Genomic DNA, 6744 nt, shown 5'->3' with positions numbered 1-6744 from the left:
GGGTCTATTTTGATTCTCTGGTTATTTTTCTTATTTACAGGTTTATTCGTGTAAAGGTGTTTACTGTAACTCTTTTTAGAGCCAAAGTAAATGTGATAGGGGCAGAGCTGTTTGTTTACACCTGAGTCTACTCCAGTCATGTATAAAGCACTGTGTGTGTCAAAGGTTTAAAGCCCAAGGGAATGCTTTCCCCACATCCTGCAGTTTACAATTCGGCAAGCTGCCCCTGACACTTTTCTCTTCACCAGAAGTGATCTCAGTTGGGAGAAACGTGCTGGTAGGGGAGAGGCTACAAGGAGGAAAGTACGGGGGCATAATGATAATAGGGCAAGGGGAGACAGTTGTCTGGGGGCCCACTGCCTTGGGGGGGGCCCCAGAGGCAAGTCACATGACTGACTCCCCACCTGGGGCCCCTGCCCGGGCTTCCTTCAGTTGTATTCATCCGGCGAAATTGATGTGAGTGTTAAGACCCGGAGCTACCAGGTCAGTATGTCTTTCTCTAGTACCATTAAATGACTTGCATCGTCCACAATTTTAAAACCTTTTTAAAAACAGCCTCATTTAATTGTAAACTGCCCTGAGCCATTTTGGAAGGGCGGTATAGAAATAAAATAAAATAAAATAAAATAAATAAGATTTCTTTACTTTATGAGCTGAGCTTCAGTGAGGGGGGGCATTTTAAAATCTGGGCCCACTCCAACCTTGCTATGCCCCTGGGAAAGCAGCAGCTATGAAGAAGATTCAGTCAGGTTTGGAGAAGCTTAGGGCAGGGCAAGCAAGGTGACAGGCCCAGGCCCCACTCTTTTAACCCCTATTAAAATTACCTGGAGTGGGGGGGGGGCTGCACGAGCTGATTTGCCCCAGGCCCTGCACCCCTCCAGGACTCTCTCTTAGGACAGCCCTGCTCCTTAGGGATCTACAAACTTAGGCTTAGCTCACAAGTCAGCCATCATTTGTGGTCACCACTAATGTCCTTTCTTCCCTCATATTTTTTTTTCTGGGCCACAGGCGGGAGAGAAGGGGGACTCCTGTCGCTTGCACGGGGATAGGGAGATGGCCAGAAACAGCAGGGAACCTTCTCCTACTGTTCAGAAAGGATTCCTGCTGTTTCCTACCCTCTCAAAAGTGGCAGTTGAAATGAGACCTCAAGTGAGGAGAGCTGCATTGTGCTGGGGGTCTTGCTCGGTTGGCCAGAGGGCTGGAGAAGGGGCGTGGGGGCAACGGAGAAAGAGGGGGACAACTGTTTCTTGGCCACCAGGATCGGGGGGGGCACCGCCACGGCATCTCCTCGCCTTTGGCCAAGGTACTCCCTTGCCCCCTCCCACACCCAGCCAGCGAACAAAGTGCTCACTGGCTGGGAGCATGAGGTGCGCCCCTCTCCTCCCCGGCCAGTATTTCAAGGAAACACTGGCTGGGTTGGGGGGCGGGGAAGACCAGCCAGTCAGTGTTTCATGGAATCGCTTCAGTGAAACGTTGACTTGGGAGACGGTCTGAACAGACCCCCTCCCAGGCAATAGCCATGCCCACTGAGTGCGAAGTCAAATGCCCGGGGGCATGGCCAGTCAGCGCATGCAGAGTTTCCCCAGTCAGCGGTTGCTGAGGCAGGGAAAGGAGCTCCTAATCAGCAATTCCACTGACTGGGGGAACTCTGCAGGGGCTGCCTGGCCACACCCCCTGGTATTGGCCACACCCCCTGCATCTGGTATCAGATGCTGGGGGCGTGGCTTGGGGTGCACAGACATTTTGTGGGTGTGGTTAAAAATCAAAAGCGGCAGGGGAGCCTCCAGCAGGACTTTGTCCTCCAGCTCAGGCGTGGAGCCTGACCGCCAGTGTCTGGCTGCAGCGGCATACCCTCTCACCCCGCCCCCGCATCTGACATCAGACGTGGGGACTAGCCATGCCCCCACGTCTGACATCTGACACGGGGGGCGGGGCGGGATGAGAGGGCCGCTGCAGCCAGACACAGGCCACTGGCGGTCTGGCTCCACGCCTGAGCTGAAGGACAAAGTCGGGGAAAGGCAGGGGAAAGCCACTCCTGGCCACACCGTAAACGCAGCGGCCATTTCACTCCCGAACGGGGGCCGCGCGGCCCCCACTCGGGAGCTAAACCAGCACCCCCACGTCTGACGTCAGATGCTGGGGGGGAGGTGTCGGAGCCGCGAGGCATGGCCCCTGATTGGCAGCAGCCCGGATTCTTTGAACCTGTTTGCCCCACGGTGGCTCCGCCCCTGCCCCAGCCTCAGGTAAGCCCCCTCTGCCTCTGGGCTGGAGGCACTTGTCCCACTCCCTGGTGAGCTGGCAAGTGGACTTGTAGATACCTGCTTTCACTCATGTGCCCCTTTGCTCAAATACAGTGCATACATGCACACACAGTTAGGCACTGCCACTTTAGAAATTTGCCCCTTAATAATGAAAAGACTGGCATATTTTTATAGCCTGTGCACCCAGTTGGGCTGTGCACACACATGTCTATTGGTCTTCTAGTCACCTGTGAGCAGAAATGCCGTTTCAGATTTCATCTGAGGTGGGGGCCGCTCTGAAACAATTGCAAAGATGTCTGGTTTGTCCTCGAGACTCCCTGACCAGACTGTGTGAGTTGCTGGGAGGATGAAAGCCTTGTGCACTCTTGCTGCCAACTGGAGTGAAGAAAATGGCAAAAAACAGAGACGAAAGGAAGAAAAAAATGGGGCACCGAGAGATGAAGATGCAGGAAAGGAGAGCTGGTCTTTCAAGCATGACTTGTCTCCTTAGCTAAGCAGGGTCCATCCTGGTTGCATATGAATGGGAGACTAGAAGTGTCAGCACTGTAAGATATTCCTCTCAGGGGATGGAGCCACTCTGGGAAGAGCATCTAGGTTCCACGTTCCCTTCCTGGCATCTCCAGGATAGGGCTGAGAGAGATTCCTGCCTGCAACCTTGGAGAAGCCGCTGCCAGTCTGGGAAGACAATGCTGAGCTAGATAGACCAATGGTCTGACTCAGTATATGGCAGCTTCCTATGTTCCTATGACCTGTGGAATGGGGGGGGGGGAAGAGGAGGTAACAGAGGAGCATGCAGAAAAGAAGTATGAGAGTGGTGGGGTGGAGAAAAAGAGACTATATATATATATATATAGTATATATATATATATTCAGACTCTCTCTCTCTCCAGAGAGACCTGTGATGGTGCAGCAGAGAGAGAGCGAAGGAGGGTCACAGAAAACAGGTTAAAAAGAAAGCACCGAGTTAAAACGGTAACAAACGTGCCTTCCGAGTGTCAATGCAGCGATGCCTCTGTGGCCTTGCTGAATGCCAGCGTGGCCTTCAGAGGGCTTGGAGTGGAACACCCCTGCTCTGGACTGTGGGATATCTAGGGAGAGAAGGGGAGGGGGCAGGCCACTGGAAGGAGGTTCAATTTTGCGGCAGGAGGAGGCGGAGCTGGAGCCGTTGCTGCCGCTGCCGGGACGGAGGCTGCAGCCGCGCAAGCCTTGCTTGCACATACACACAAAGCTTGCAGCGGCGTCGCGCTGCCTGCCGGGGCTTGCGCGGGTTCCTTGTCTCCTGCCTGCTTGCTGATCTCTAGCTGGTGGAGGAAAAGGAAGGAGGTCCGTCTCGCTTGCTTGCCTGCCTGCCACCGGGGATGATTGGTTCATGGCGCTGCGGCGAAGAGCCTGGGAGGTAAGTTTCCTTCCTGGCTATCGCTGCTTTAATCCATCCTGGTGGGGCGCAGAGTGAGCAGCGCAAGCATCTGCGCGATCCGGCTGCGGCAGTGCGAAGGTAAAACGGAGTCGTCTCTCCGTGCACTGGTTAGTGGTCGGGGGTTGTTTCCCAAAGTGACGTTTGCAAGACAACTACAGACGCTCATTCATTCTGTGCAGATACAGGGGGTTGCGTGGTGTGTGTGTGTGTGTGCTTCCGCTTGGTACCGAAACCAAGCCGCCAAGAGGGCAAAACTCCCCGCAGCTGATCTGGACTGGGAAATCGGCCGCTCTGAGCGCCCATTAGAGGCCGAGAACGCGTGAGAGCGGCCAGGAACTCGGCGGCTTGTACAAAAGAAGCGGCCGGACCTCCTGATTTCCCTTACTGCAAAAGCAGTATGTGAATGGAATTGGCAATACCGATCTCTTTTTGTAAAGATTGGTATAGGAAATGGACGCTTGCTCTAGCTTGTGCGCCATCCCATGCACACATGTGGTGCTCAGTAGTAACTCGAGTCCGTGCGTGTGTGAGGTTAACGGTGCAAACGTATACTTAAAAAAAAAAAAAAAAAAGAGCGAGCGATCAAATGGTATTCTTTGTTTGGCTTCCAGAGAATTGCATTGAAGTGAACTCAGTGCAACGCGCTTTAATTAAACGTCGCCTGCAGCAGCAGTGTGTGTTCACAGTTCACCAAAAGAAGTTCCAGGACATTCCTTGTGAGTTGGAATGTGCGAGACTGACACGGATCAGCTGTTCGATTGTGGCCCTTTTACTGGGATGAGTAGGACATAATCGTTCTCACGGAAGCACATGGCTTCTTACAAAGCAAAGAGTCATCATAGCACTGCCCCGGCTCCCTACTGGACCTTGATCTTTTCAGTTTTCCGAGCTTTTAAAGCCAGATGTCTCCAGATACCTACATAAGCTATGTAAAAGGCAACAGGAGGGAATTTTACTTAAAAGCTGGGCAACTAGTCTTGAGTGTAATTAAATAACCATTTTCCATGTTGCTTTAGCCTAGGCAAGATTTCAAACCTTGATGCTTTTGCCTGTAATATGCTGGTTTATAGTATATACGTTCACTTTGGACTGGATATACAACTCCTTGCTGATTTAGTCATTTTAAAGTTGTCTGTTGTCCTTAAAACTCTGTATAGTTGTTCTAGACACATCTTGCGATGTTGTGTCTGTCATTGCTGTACAGCTGAACTCTATGCCTTTTCCTTGAGAGCAATTCCCGCTCTGTTTAATGGGGTTTTCTCCTTGGTAAGTGTGCATATGACTGCAGCTCTGCAGCCCAGTCCTGATGTGTATACTCAGAAGTAGGTTCCGCAATGTTCAGTGGGGTTTACTCCCAGGAAAATGTGCGTAGGATTGCAGCTGTAGTGTTAAATCTGTTTCTGAAATCATAAAGAATTGTTCAAGGTACTTTACAAAAGTCGGTTCTTTATTTCTTTGGGCTCCCGAGAAATTACTCACACTGCTATGTTCAGGGAAGCAGACTAGTAAAAGAGGGCTGGTCACTTTTGTCGACTTGTTTGCAAGTCTTTCCTCCGCTCCTGTTCATTATGATAAATTGTCAAGATGTCAATTGTCAAAGAAGAGCTAGATGTCAGTGTTTCATCTTGCAGTAGGCCTTTTCAGTTTACAACTCACCAAGCCAAATGGAGTCCACCATGTATGGATTTCATATAAGGTGGCCTAGTATAAGAAGATGCTGAAAGACATAATCTCATACTGCACAGGAGGAGGCAATGGTAAAGCCCTCCTGTATTCTGTCAAAGACAATCACAGGGCCCTGTGGTCGACACTGACTCCACGGCACATTTTACTTTAACCGGGGCCTGATCGACCTTGTTTTTGCTGTCTGCCTGGGAGTGAGGTTAAGCATCTGGCAGGCTACAGTGCATGGCTGGTGGACCCCCTTTGGGTGGGAGAGTCAACTGGTTGTGCAAGCCTGTGCTACACTTTGATCTGAAATCCAGTGCTTTGAAGTAGGTACACTGATCCTAATGATGTGTGTGTGTGTCTATATTTCTGTCAGTTTCATCAATGGGCATGGTCTAGCCGATGCTAAGACTTTCAGTTATTTCAGTGGAAGAATCAATCAATTAAGCATATGCTTAAATTTCTTCTGTTGAACTCAATTGAATTCCTTAGCTTTGGCGAGGATGCGTCCATATGTTTAGGATCCAGATGTTATCTGTTTAACTGAGTATGCATTTTGATTCTGGACTTAATTTTTTACACTGTGTCTCCAGCCCAACAAAAATTAGTCCTGCTTATGTCCCATTGAAATCAGTGAGGCTTAAGTTAGATGGTTCAGTGGCACTTAATCATGATTACGTTTCTCTGTAAATTATTCTGTGTATTGTTTTATTTCTTGCACAGGCAATTAACAATTTAAAATGTAATTGGAAACATATTTATGAGTAAATTGTTAATAAGGACAAAAATCACTGTTACAAAGCAATCTTATGCATATCTAGAGAGTAACTAGCCCTATGCACCCCCAGCACAGTACCTCCAGTGACTGTTGCTGGTGTCTATCATGTTTCTTTTTAGATTGTGAGCCCTTTGGGGACAGGGATCCATCTTATTTATGTATTATTTCTCTGTGTAAACCGCCCTGAGCCATATTTGAAAGGGCGGTATAGAAAACGAATAAATAATAATAATATCTCTTTGGAAGTAAGTCCCACTGTGTTTAATGGATAATACCCCTGCTAACTGGGCAAAGAGGCACCTTTTACCATGGTGATTCTCTTTATTTAGCAGGGGGAGAGTAACTGGCCCTATCCACCCCCAGCACAGTACTTCCAGTGACTGTTGCTGGTGTGTGTCTTATGTTTCTTTTTAGAATGTGAGCCCTTTGGGGACAGGGAATCTTATTTGTTATTTCTCTTTGTAAACTGCCCTGAGGCATTTTTGGAAGGGCGGTATAGAAATTGAATAATAATAATAATAATAATAATAATTATTATTATTATTATTATTATTATATTGAGATGTTCATACATACTGTACTTAGCTGGGAGCAGTCCCCATTGAACCCAGTGGGGCTTC

At 49.2% G+C, this 6744-nt stretch overlaps 1 protein-coding gene across 4 annotated transcripts in view; it reads left to right on the top strand.

Annotated features, from left to right (window-relative positions):
- The first annotated feature begins 462 nt into the window (after positions 1-462).
- PRAG1 (PEAK1 related, kinase-activating pseudokinase 1) overlaps positions 463-6744 on the top strand; it is a 70971-nt gene continuing 64689 nt past the window's right edge. The window contains exons 1-2 of one of the 4 annotated variants that reach the window (XM_053299481.1): positions 3378-3657; positions 4290-4394. The gene's annotated coding sequence lies outside the window, so the exon portion shown is untranslated. Of the gene's footprint in view, positions 484-3377; positions 3658-3736; positions 3757-4289; positions 4395-6744 lie in introns of those variants that run through there. The other 3 variants (XM_053299484.1, XM_053299480.1, XM_053299485.1) reach the window with 3 other exon arrangements.

Source organism: Hemicordylus capensis, chromosome 2 (genome assembly GCF_027244095.1).
Source record: "Hemicordylus capensis ecotype Gifberg chromosome 2, rHemCap1.1.pri, whole genome shotgun sequence".
Classification (NCBI taxonomy): Eukaryota; Metazoa; Chordata; class Lepidosauria; order Squamata; family Cordylidae; genus Hemicordylus; species Hemicordylus capensis.
The sequence above is the reverse complement of the archived record's forward strand: the minus strand, read 5'-3'. Positions and strand labels throughout refer to the sequence as shown.